Source organism: Oncorhynchus tshawytscha, unplaced genomic scaffold (assembly GCF_018296145.1).
Source record: "Oncorhynchus tshawytscha isolate Ot180627B unplaced genomic scaffold, Otsh_v2.0 Un_contig_1219_pilon_pilon, whole genome shotgun sequence".
NCBI lineage: Eukaryota > Metazoa > Chordata > Actinopteri > Salmoniformes > Salmonidae > Oncorhynchus > Oncorhynchus tshawytscha.
In genome coordinates, this window is record NW_024609530.1 from 173,849 (window position 1) to 186,694 (window position 12,846).

The window sequence follows — 12,846 nt, forward strand, 5'->3', positions numbered from 1 at the left end:
CATAATAAGAGATGGCGCAACCTGAGTTAATTTACCCCACAACCCCTTTTCTATACATTATCAACCCTTTATCTTTGTTTCTACGAACCCCTGCAGTCTCTAGTACCCAAATAGTATCACATTCTACAGTGGTGTTTCCTACATCAATACCTTCGGTGTTATGGCTGTAAAAACATTCATATTTTCCTTTAACCACAGTACTTCTGTCTAATTGAGGTCCATTTAATTCAGTTCTAATGTTATAGGCAGCACAATCCTTGTCTCCCAATCCAGTCTCGTTTAACATGGTTCTGCTTCTAGTGCTCCCTTGAGCAATCCTACATTCTATGTCACACAAGGGAATAGAATACTTTCTCTTGGTACAATGTTCATTTTTCCAATTTGCACAGTTTTTAAATGATGCTGGTTCAGGGACTATTATGAGATCTGACAAAGGTGATTTACTACAAAAAATACAATTGTCCATTCTGTGTTTGTTTGCTGTATACTTAGCCCATTTGTACCATTTTGTTTTTCACCTTCCTGTGTGTTGTCCTTGAGTGGTTCTGAGTCTGATATGTCTGTCTGTCATCTTTGCAATGTTCTTGTCTTGAGGTAGGTCATTAGTTTGTCAAAAAGTTCCAAATCCCATTAAAGAATCCCTTTGGTTCTGATGTGTCAGGTGTCTTTGTGGTTACCGTGGTCTGCTTGGTAAGAGCAGTTGCTGTCACCTTAGTGGTAGTTGCAGTGGTCGTCACAGCAGCCGCCACCGTTGTTATTGCTTTGGTTGTCACCAGCTGTTTTTGTTCAGGTGCTGGCGTAGGACCCAATTTAACATTTGTAACTGTTTCCTTCACTCAGTCCTATTCTTGTTATTTCAAATTCTTCTGCTGGTGTTATCTTGTTCATGATAAACTCCCAGCCTTCCTCATATTTGGTTAATGTCAGGTCACATCCTTTGGGGTCCCAAACAACTTCTCCCTTTGTTATATGATGCATCTATCCACAGAGTGGCTCCTCCGGTAGAGGTTTCTTCTTCCATACAGAAACCGTCCTTCGTTCCCCTGGTTCTGTTAGAATTTGTGGCGGAACATGAGACTTAAACCTGTCAAAAAATCCTGTCTTTTCACCTCGTTTGACAGGTTCCTCTCTTTTCTTCCTGTTTTTATCATTTATCTTGATCGTGAGTGCATGTATCATCTTCGTATTGTCCTCGGTTGGTCTTACTCTACCACTGTCACTGTTCTTTTGTGTTCCTAATTTCAATGGTTCATTATGGAGACCAGGTAAGAGTTGAAAAGTCAATTGTGGGGAAATCCCCATTTCTTTCATCTTGCAGGATCTCTGTTCTTCTTTGCACGATTTCTCCTTCTGCTCTTGGTAGGGCTTCTCCTCCACTTTCTTCGCCTGTTCCCTCCTCAGGCCGAACTTGGCTTCCATCTGGGAAGGCGTCCATTTCAGGGAAGAGATGTTCCCATTCTTTAGGCGATACCTCGGTCCCACTGTAGAGGGCTTCCGTCAGCAAGGTCTGCCCCAACAGGTATATCATCAGGGGTAGCAGACATGTTACCCCCCCCCACTTCTGGGCTTTCTGGCCGTACTGGAGGAAACTTTGGTTGTTTGTCTCTTTTCCCCTGGTGCTTCTTCTGAGTGTTAGTTTGGCGCACTTGTCGTACCTTGGCTTGTATCTGGTCTGCCATTTTCTTGATTCCTCTCTGGCGCTTTGATCGTTTCCGCTGCTCCCTCCGGGCTCCCGCCTGGTGAATCAGCATCCTCTGTATCGTTGTATCCTTCTCTCTGTCGGGACTCGGGTGCAGTGGTTTAGATGATACCACGTCTTGCTTCCTTTCACTTGGACGGCCGTGTTTGTGGCTGTTGCCACCTCGTAGGGTCCTTTTCTCCTCGGCTGATCCCACTTCCTTCGGAACACTCGAACGTAGACCAGATCTCCTGGTATCACTGGGAGAGGTCCTTCCGGACCCGGCTCTGGCACAGTCTTTTTCTCCTGTAAGTATATGGCTTTGTATATTTTGGTTAGATACATCACATATGATTTCAATTCACTTTGCAATATATCTAAGGAGGGACCTTTTTATATAGTCCTCCTAACATTGGTATTGGCATGGGTCGAACCGTAAGCATTTCATGCGACGAAAGATGCGTGTTTCTGTTGGTTTCCATGCGACAACTCATTAGTGCAAGCGGCAAGGCATCCACCCAATTGAGTCCTGTAGATCTACAGATCTTTGTTATCTTGTTTTTCAGAGTTCCTTTAACTCTTTCTACCATCCCCTGAGATTGGGGATGATAGACACATCCCAACCTTTGTTTCATCCTTAGCTGCTGTATTATTGTTTTTACAACTTTGTATAAACGCTGAACCATTGTCTGAGCTAATTTCAGACGGAATCCCAAACCTGGGAATTACTTCTGTTGTTAAGAATTTTACCACTGTTCCTGACCCCTGATCCACCGATGGTATTGCTTCTACCCATCTACTGAACCTGCCTATGATAACTAACATGTACCTTTTACCCCGTATAGGTTTTATCATGTCTACATAGTCCATCACGATGTGTCTAAACGGGCCTTCTAGAACCGGTATGTGACCTGTAGGTGTAGTTATACCTTTACGTATGTTGTTGTTTGCACATATTTCACATTTTGACAATCTCATCTACTGTTGCCTGTAGATAAGGTGACCAAAAACCTTGTTTTTTATTTTTCTTATCACCTCCCCCCTTGCACAATGATCAATATCATGTGCATCATTAATAAGTAGCATTAGGAGAGTGGTGGTGGCTAATATGGCACCATCATGTTCTCCATATCCCATGTCTATCTACAGAGGCCCCCCTCTGTAGCCAGGTATTTTGTTCAGTTATTCCAGCCTGAGCCTGAATTTGAATTAGCTCAGCCGGAGATGTAATAGGTGCAATAGCAACCATGTCCATCAATGGTGCAATGAGAATTGGGACAACACATTTGGATGCTTTTTTGGCAGCTTCATCAGCTGCATTATTGCCCCTAATTACAAAATCATTGCCTTTTTTGTGCGCTTGACATTTGATTATTGCTAGTTTCCAAGGATACATTAATGCCGTCATTAATTTAACAATTTGTGCGTGATGTTGGATCTGAGTTCCATCGCTCTTTTTAAATGTTCTTTGTTTTTCAAACTGCACCAATCAAATAGCATGCGCGTAAGCGGAATCAGTATAGATATGAACTGTTTTACCTTTTCCTAGTATACATGCTGCAGTCAAAGCCTGTAGTTCAGCTAGCTGGGCCGAGCAAGGTTGAGGACAATGTTCTAATATTTCCTCAGTGAAAGCTTTCCCCTTTTGCTTGACTACCGCAAACCCTGCATGATTACCTGTATAATCTTTAAAGCAAGAACCATCTAGAAAGTAACTTTCCAGATTATCTCCCTCTTGATCTATTAAAGGAATTGATTCCAAGTCAGGGTGTAATTTGGTAAATGTTAAAGCCTCGGCTACACAATCGTGTGCTTCTCCTTCAAAATCAAATGGAATCTTTTCTGCTGGATTCACAGTGCTACATCTTTTAATGAGAACATCTGGATACGTGAGCAAGCTCATATAATCCACCGTCCTTGTATTAGTTAGCACGAATTTTCCCTGCTATCAACACCACGATTTTATGGTGAGTGCTGATAATCACAGGGTACCCCATGGTTATCGTTGACGCTTTGTCATATGCATAATGCAACGCTGCCAATCCTTGATAACACTGTGGATATCCCTGGGCTACCGGATCTAATTTAGAGCTGTAATAGGCAATAGGTTGTTTCTTCCTACCACTACATGTTTCTTGCATAAGAACAGCTGCTGCATAGTTGTTGCACCTGTTTGCTACGTATAACAAGAACGGTTTGGTGTAATCTGGGGTTGCTAGAGCTGGTGCTGTTTGCATCTCTGTCTTAAGTGTTTCGAAAGCCACCAACGCATCAGTGTTCCAATCTAGTCTTGCTTAGATTAAGCTGTCCAGCTTCTTTCATTTCTCTCAGGAGAGCTGTTTTGACTACATACTCTTCTATCCAGTCTGAACTGAACCCTGTCATTCCCAAAAAGGTCATCATCTGAGCTACTGTTTGTGGTAAGGGTGCTTTACTAATACCTTCTAGCTGTCCTGGAGCTATTGCTTTAGTCCCATGAGCTATTGTTCTCCCTAAGTACTCAACTTGAGGTTGACAGTACTGTAGTTTTGTTCTAGAGACTTTGTGTCCCCCCTCAGCTAGTCGCTGCAGTACTTTTAGTGAGTCTGAATGACATTGTTCTAAAGTTGAGGCACAGATCAACAGGTCATCCACATTGAATCAGTGTGCCATCTAACATTAATTCCTCAATCAGCTCTCAATATCTGATTGAATAAATGCGGACTGTGCCTATAGCCTTGTGGCGTTCTCATATAAGACAGTTTTGCCCCTATATCTAAATGCAAACAAATGTCTGCACTCTGCCAGGGGTACACTAAAAAACGCTCCACATAGGTCAATAACCGTGAAGTATTTGGCATCCGGGGGAACATTGGTCAACAGCGTGTGAGGGTTTGGGACTTCAGCAGGACTATCCTGAACTATGTCATTTACAGCTCTTAAGTCATGGACCAGTCTCTATTTTTTACCATCGGCTTTAAGAACAGGTAACAAGGGTGTATTGCAACAACTGGGCATCTCTATCAATACACCTGCCCTGAGCAGTCCTTCAGCCTCAGGCTTCATAGGATACTGGGCTTTCCATGGAAGTTTGGCATCAGGTTTTATTTTTACACAAACAGGACAAGCAGATTTAACTAATCTGACATCTGTATCGTGTTGCAACCATACCTCGGTTGGTATAATTTTCTGCTCTAAGTTCACTAATTAATCCTAGCCCTTCACCTAACACTACCTGCTGGCCTGCACTAACCTCTACCTCCCTTGGATCACCAATCAACATAGTAGTGGTAACTATTTTGATAAATGATTTATCCTTTGAATGAAAGATTAGTGGATTGTCTGTTTTAGCCCATTCTTTTCCCTAATTTTCTTCATTGATCCTTAGATGTGTAACCCTGATTTACCAGCAATGTGATGTGAGGGACGGAGTCAGACATTAAACCATTTCTGCACAAATTCAGACCCGTCTCCGTCCATTGCGGCTCCCTGGTTTCCAATGACTATACACTGAGACATTATCGGTGCTTTCCTTCCATTTGCCCCCATAACCCAAAGTTGTTCTAATAATGGGTCCTGGTGTGGGTCAAATTGCAGTGTGCAATGATATTCAGATTTTGCTCTAGCCTGCTAGGGCAGAATACTGCCCCCTTTGGATGAATTGCGTGCCCATAGTAAACTGAAAGAAAATCTGTCCAATTGCTAATATATGCATATAATTATTATTGAATAGAAAACTCTAAAGCTTCTAAAACCGTTCAAATTGTCTATGTAAAGCAGAACTCACAGGGCAGCCATTCTTCCAAACTCTCTCTGTGATCAGAAAAGTTGGGCCAACTTGGGCCAAGACACAGACTTGAAAACCAAACGCAGTTTTTGGTAAGTATAACTTCTTCCACGACTTCTGATCGAAGAACATCAAAGGTAAGGGAATATTTATGTGGTTATTTTGTTTCTGTGGACTTCAACATAGCGGAGTCATATAGCTAATCTATGAGCGCCGTCTCATATTATTGCCAAGTGAACAAATTCTGTAACGTTAAAAATAAATGTAACACAGCAGTTGTATTAAGAAGCAGTGTATCTTTCTAACTATATGTAGAACATGTATATTTAGTCAAAGTTTGTATTGCTGTTATCTGGCAGAGTTATCATAATTTCTCCGGACATTCTAGTAGCATTTTTTTGAACATGGCCGTCAATGTAAACAGTGATTTATGGATATAAATTGCATATTATTGGAAAAAACATAAATGTACTGTATAACCTGTCCTATTACTGTCATCTGATGAAGATTTTCAAAAGGTTAGTGAATTATATTTCTTAATCCTGCTTTTGTGATTACATCTTTTGTTCACATATGGCTATTTTTAAATTAGCCGTATCTTTGGTGGTTTGACATAAATATGTGCTATGTTTTCGCTGTAAAACATTTTAGAAATCTGGCTAGATGAAAAAGGTGTTTCTTTCATTTGAGCTTTTGGACTTGTTAATGTGGAGGTTAAATATTTCTACGAATATCTTTGCGGTCTGTGCGCCACTGTTTCAGTTGAGCAGGGGGCGGTGGTACCGCTAGGGGTACGTGGTAGCGTGAACAAGTTAGCTGCTTTAGGTATTTGGGCCTGGATGAATTTACCCCACTTCCTTACAGTTCTATCTACATCTGATTCAATGCCTCCTAGCCAATATACATTAGCCGTTCCTTCTATACTCATCACCGGTAGTTGTAATCCTGTTCTTTCAATTATTACTCCATCAGGAGAGCATTTGATTTGTAGACCCATCTTGCATAGTGCATCTCTTCCTAGTAGATTAATCGGTGTTTGCTCTGACACTAAGATTGGAATTGTGACAGATTTACCGTCAGTTGTTAGACGAACTGGAGCGGTCATTGGAATGAACTGCGTATTTCCCGAGAATCCTATTGTTTTGGCATATTTACATGACATGGGGAGATGTGTCACGAATCCCGTTTCCTGAGTCTGTTTTTTGCCTGTGTTCTGTCCTGGAGTTTTTTTCCGGCGTCCTGGAACGCACCCTGTCTGGTTGCCGGGCAATGTAGCCAGTTGGGAGATCAGCTATCTGCACACCTGGTCCTGATCATCATCTCTCCTCTTCATAAGCCCGGACCTGACATCCATTCCCTGCCGGATCGTTAGCCATGAACAGTATGTTGTGCCATAGTATCAGCCTCAAGTTGGATAGAATTTGTTTAGTTGTTTTTTACGTATTGCTTGCCTTAAACTTACCTCCGTTTGTTCTGTCTTCAGTTACTCACGCGGATCATTTACCCCATTCCCGCCTGGTCGTCGGAGGATTCCGCTTCCCCATTGGATCCACCTATTTACTCCCATCAACTCACCACCGCTGCCCGCTACGCCACCTGGATATATCTACACATTCACTTGTAAATAAATACTCACCTTCCTACTCTCCTTGTCCTGGTCTGCTTCTGGGTTCGATTTTGAAGAAACGTGACAGTAAGACCTAATATCTGATTCAAACGTCAAAGCTATTGATAAGATTTCCATAAAAGCAACACACACAGTCAGACAGAAAAAGTAACTAAGTAACGGTAAATTACAAATTTATAGAACTGCACGCACAGAATTTAAAATTATATAGAAAGGCATAGATAAGTGATTAGATACCATAGCTACTAGTAACGGCAAGGAGGTGTAATGGAGTTAGAGAAGGGAAAAGTACGGACAATAATAATAATGTTGAGAAATGGATAAGGTGAGTCAAAGGAGAAATACAAGATGGTTTAATTGTAACGAAATTGGAAATTTCGCCCGGGAGTGTAACACTCCCTGCAAAAGTCGTCAACAGGTTGTAATTTAACTGTGGGGAAAGTCAGAGGTGACAATCGAGTAAAGAAAGAAGGTTCAGATACAAAGGGAGCGAGATTAACGAGAATTCTAACTGAGGGAAAATTTTGGGCGTCTAAATTGGGGTTATTTTCTGTTGTCTAAATGTCGGAGTTACAAATTTAAACAGAGGATGGGTCTATTTGCGGAGAATCTTAGTCAGTTCCAGGGTTGGTAGTATAGTGGTGAGCGCAACAGTCTCACCAATGGCAATCCACGGTTCGGTTCCCGGCAGAGGTTAACTAAAATTGATTTTAGATTGTAATCGACCTATTTGCATGTTTTGCCTAAAAAATACGGTCGCCAGTGTTTGTAAAAGATATGAAATGAACGTTTTATGTGTTAGAATTGAAAAAAGAAGTCATTAAAAATAATGGCGAGACAATTTCGATGTAATACGCTGTTTTGCCCAAAATTATCTGGTGGAATAATGTATTGAGATGGGAGTCGTATTTAAATAAATGTATCATAGAAAGTCACCTAAAGTTAAATGTAGGGAATAACAGAGATACGGTACAATTTCGGGCTATCCGGATGTTATAGCTATTTATGAATCGACTGACATAAGTTTAGCACAAAACATGGTACGTTTAAATGTTAGTATGGTAAATTGAGAAGTTGGGTTGGTTTTACTTTGATGATTAGAATTTAAAACTGAACGCAATCTGAATAGGGAATATATATTTTCTAAATGATAACAGACAATTACGATTTATGCCCATCAATGTTTTTATAAAATTAGTGAATTTAGAGATTGGTTGGGGTGGTAAATTATAATGCTTGATGATGACGTCACTAGCGAGGCACTTTTGTCGCCAGGGACTGGGGGTAACGGAGAAAATTGTTTGTCTGTTAGTGTGTGTATTAGTATTTCGTAACTTTTCAGAAGTTGATATAAAATACATTTTTAATAGTAATTTGAGAGTTGCCAGGATAGTTTTTAGCATCTTTCCAGACTATCAGCTGATACCTAGGTAGGCATCAAGGGTTGTGGCGTTTGTTTGGATTGAACTAGGCTATGGGAGAGAGACTGGATGTATGAATCGTAAAACATTGTGGTAATGGATTCCATGGTTGTGATTCCAGGTTTGATTGTTTATGTAACACCAGTGAATTTGAGCACTTTCAATTGTGTGGAACCATGTTAGGGTATTTAAAGTTTGAAAAGCAACCTCTATAGAAAAACATAACTGCATATGTTTTGGGAAGTAAGCTAAGTTGAATTTGGTTATTTGAACTTTTCCCCTGATACGTAGACATGCGTGCCTAAGTAGGATTCTTCATTACGGGACGGATGGAAGTTCTCTTGATCCTACTTGAGACGCAGACGTCCCAACTAGAGCTCTGGAAATGCAAATGCGCTACGCTAAACGCTAATAGTATTAGTTAAAACGCAAACGTTCATTAAAATACACATGCTTGGTATTGAATTAAAGCTACACGTTGTGAATCCAGGCACCAGGTCAGATTTTTAAAATGCTTTTCGGCGAAAGCATGAGAAGCTATTATCTGATAGCATGTAACACCCCAAAAGACCCGTAGGGGATGTAAACAAAAGAATTAGCATAGTCGGCGCTACACAAATGCACAATAAAATATAAAACATTCATTACCTTTGACCATCTTCTTTGTTGGCACTCCTTGATGTCCCATAATCAATACTGGGTATTTTTTTCGATTAAATCGGTCCATATATAGCCTAGATATCGATCTATGAAGACTGTGTGATAAACGGAAAAAATAGCGTTTCATAACGTAACGTCATTTTTAAAAGTTAAAAAGTCGACGATAAACTTTCACAAAACACTTCGAAATACCTTTTTCTAATGCAACTTTAGGTATTAGTACACGTTAATAAGCTATAAAAATCATCAGGAGGCGATGTAAATTCGATAGCTGGTCGTCTGGAAAAAATGTCCGGAAAAACACCGAGCCAATGCATCAAGTTGGTGGTCGGAGGGAATCGGTTCCCTTTGGTCGGTTCTACCAAGAATCAAATCCGAATCAAATGAGAAGACTCTATACATCCTGTGGAAGCTGTAGGTACTGCAACCTCGGCCTCATTTAATACGGTTCACCTTTAACAAGGGTTGAAGTGGCGCATGGATATTTTTTTCCATTTCCAGTGATCAGATTTTCCTGCGCTTTTCGATGAAACAGACATTCTGTTATAGTCACAGCCGTGATTTAACCAGTTTTAGAAACATGAGTTTTCTATACACACATACTAATCATATGCATATACTATATTCCTGGCATGAGTAGCAGGACGCCAAAATGTTGCGCGATTTTTAACAGAATGTTCGAAAAAGTAGGGGGTCGGCTTAAGAGGTTTTAAAGGAGCCATGGGAGAATGAGAATGCATATTTATTAAATATCGGATTAAATTACGGATTTCTTACACTGAGAAATGTACGACATTTGCGGCAGAGGGGAAAAAGTAATACAATAATGTTATCGGGTTAATTGTATCTAAGGGTAACATGTTCATTTAAGTAAACATATACATTGACGTTGTTTAAAACTTATGATCAATGATTTGAGTTAAAGGGGAATCATCATTAGGTTTAGTTTATAGTTCACTTTTGAGTTTCTGAATCGGAATTAGCATAGTGAATGCTAGTTAGGAGTGTTGTGTTCTTCTGGGAAAATTGATGTTTAGGTGTCTCAATTTTAGATGTTTCCTGGGATTATAATCTTGGGGAGAATGAGGCCATAAACGACCAAATTAAAACAGGTCTGCAAGTATATATACATAAAACCATTGTTAGGACTTTGTTTTAGTGCAAAGGTATTTTAAAGAGGCATGCTCACATATGGAACCTTGAGTTAGTTTGAGTTTTAATTATACAAGTGAATTTTTTAAATTATATGACCTATTGATCTTATCGTGACTGTCTTCTGAGGTCTGATCAGCCTCGAGTCATTTGTACAATGAATGTGGTCATAGAGTTACTAGTTTTAAAGTAAATTCATAATGGAGTTTTGGTTGGGGGGTTAGAATTATTGTTTGAACCACAAGTGAGAGTGGTTCAGGATTCTGTTTTACAACATTAGCTGTGAAGTTTTTGAATGGGCTATTAATGATTTGGTATTGTAACAGAAAGTCATATTTATCATTGAGAATAAATAGGGGAAGATAAGATAGATTAAGCCAATAGGGCAGGGAATTACATAGAAAAATAAGGTGCAGTTTTTTAGGGGTGATAAATTACTGTAGATAAGGTATTCCACACTTTGCAACACATTAAATCCATGTTATTGTCAGAATACTGAGGGTCCCCGAAGGAGAGGGCTTGTTAGTGTAGGAAGGATTTTGATATGGTTAGCATTTAGACTTTGTTTGATTATTATAAGTTTTTAAATAGTATTACATTTAACAGGAATATAGGACATCTGATTTAGGATTATTGTTAGGATTAAGATTGATTAAGGAAATGTAAGGACTTTAGAGAAAAGCCGCTCATAGACATGTTTTTTTTTCTAAAATCAATGATTGTAGATAAAGTCAAACAGTTAGAAGCTTAGTGGAATTTGAGAGATATGAGAGAAGGGTTATCGGAATATATATATTTAAGAAAATATATGTAGCACAGTTTTTAAAGTAGATAAGAAACTTGACAGAGTATTGTTACAGGATTGACATGAATGGACGCCCAAGGGAGAATTGGACATGTGGAACATTTAAAAAGGGGCTCCTACATGATGATGTTAGACATTAGGATAATTTACTAATCTTACCTAAGTCATTGTTTAAGAGTAGGCAAGGTTGTTACCTGGGCAGAGCCAGGTAAAAGGGGGGATGGGTAAATTGTGTTTTAGGATAGGATGTGACCTACGGGATAATTAACTGATAATTTTTTTTAGCTAACAAACAGAACAAATGAGAAACTGTTTGTTAACCAAACCTGTATGTCCAAGATTTTATGCACTACAGGTGAATTACAGGTGAAGTCACTCAATCCAGTCCCTGAGGCCTGTTGGGGGGACCATACCAAGGACTCCTGGTGACAGCTAGCAGAAAGAACTACCCGGATTCATATCACACTGCGGGAGGGTAAGACACAGTGACACTGTCAAACAATAAGAGTTCGAGAGGAGAACTGGAATTAACAGAATTCTGGGGGCCATCTCTCGAATGAAGAATACATTACCTGTCCTTTCCTCACTGTTCTTGTTCATAGAAGTGAAAATGTGTCTGACTCTTGCTAATGATGTGTTTTCTGGAAGAGGGTGGGGCTTTAAAGGTGAGCTGTCCATCCTAAGCTGTATGGTTGGAGATCTTATTCCTACAACATGAACCCGAGAAGGCTAGAGGGTAATATTGACATAATTAAACGAGAAATTAGTATTAACCAAGCACAAGAGATCACTTGATCTGGATAAACAGGAAGTGAGAGTAGGATAGGGAGGGATGTCTCAGTGGAGTTATGTAAACCAAGTGGTGTCTGACTCCTTGGCAGTTCAGGACTAAGAGTAGCTATTATGGAAGACATATATGCAAGTCTCTGTAGTTCATGGAAACAAGTTATAGCTCACATCATGTGACAAGGCTACATAAATCTACATACCCAGCATGGAAGGAGATGGAGTTTAGTGAAAGTAAGGGTTTCAGTTGATAACCTAGTGCATTCCAGGTAGAAAAAGTTAGAGCAGCTGGTTGCTCTATAGGCAGCAGAATACAAGCATAGTCCCTGACAAAGCAGATACTGCCTGTGGAGTTGTCCAGAGCCAAGAGCCGGTGTGGATAGTTCAGAAATGGAATTATTCACCTAAGGGAACAGCCTGTATAGTAAAGCTATTCATGAAAGCAGGAAAGCCAGATAACAGTTGTGTGGATTTGCACTATTTATATCCACATGTTCCTCTGAAATCTAGGCTTCCTCCTTTCACAGTGACAAGAGGAGATTATTACTGTCTGGCCCGGTATAGTGCTTATGGGAAATATGTAGGGGAAGTCAGTACCTGCAATGTGACAGAGAATATTACTACTGATGGGGTGATGAGTGATTTGGCAGACTGGTTGAGATCTGGGGATTTCAGTAAGATAAGGAGGCTCAGGGCTCACATCTGTTGAATGCGTGGGAGAATGACATGATGGCCGAGTATTACTGGCTAATTGAACAGAGGTATGTGTACTGGTACATTTTGAGAATGCCTTTTACACTCATTGTGTTGACTAAACGGGAGAAAATAAGTACTCCGACTGGGTCTTTTGATGATAGGGTTTGTATTAATAACATTGTGGATCCAAGGGTGGCAGATGAGATCAAAGCTATAAATTAGATCCTGGCAGGATTAGAGTCAAGTATTTTTTGG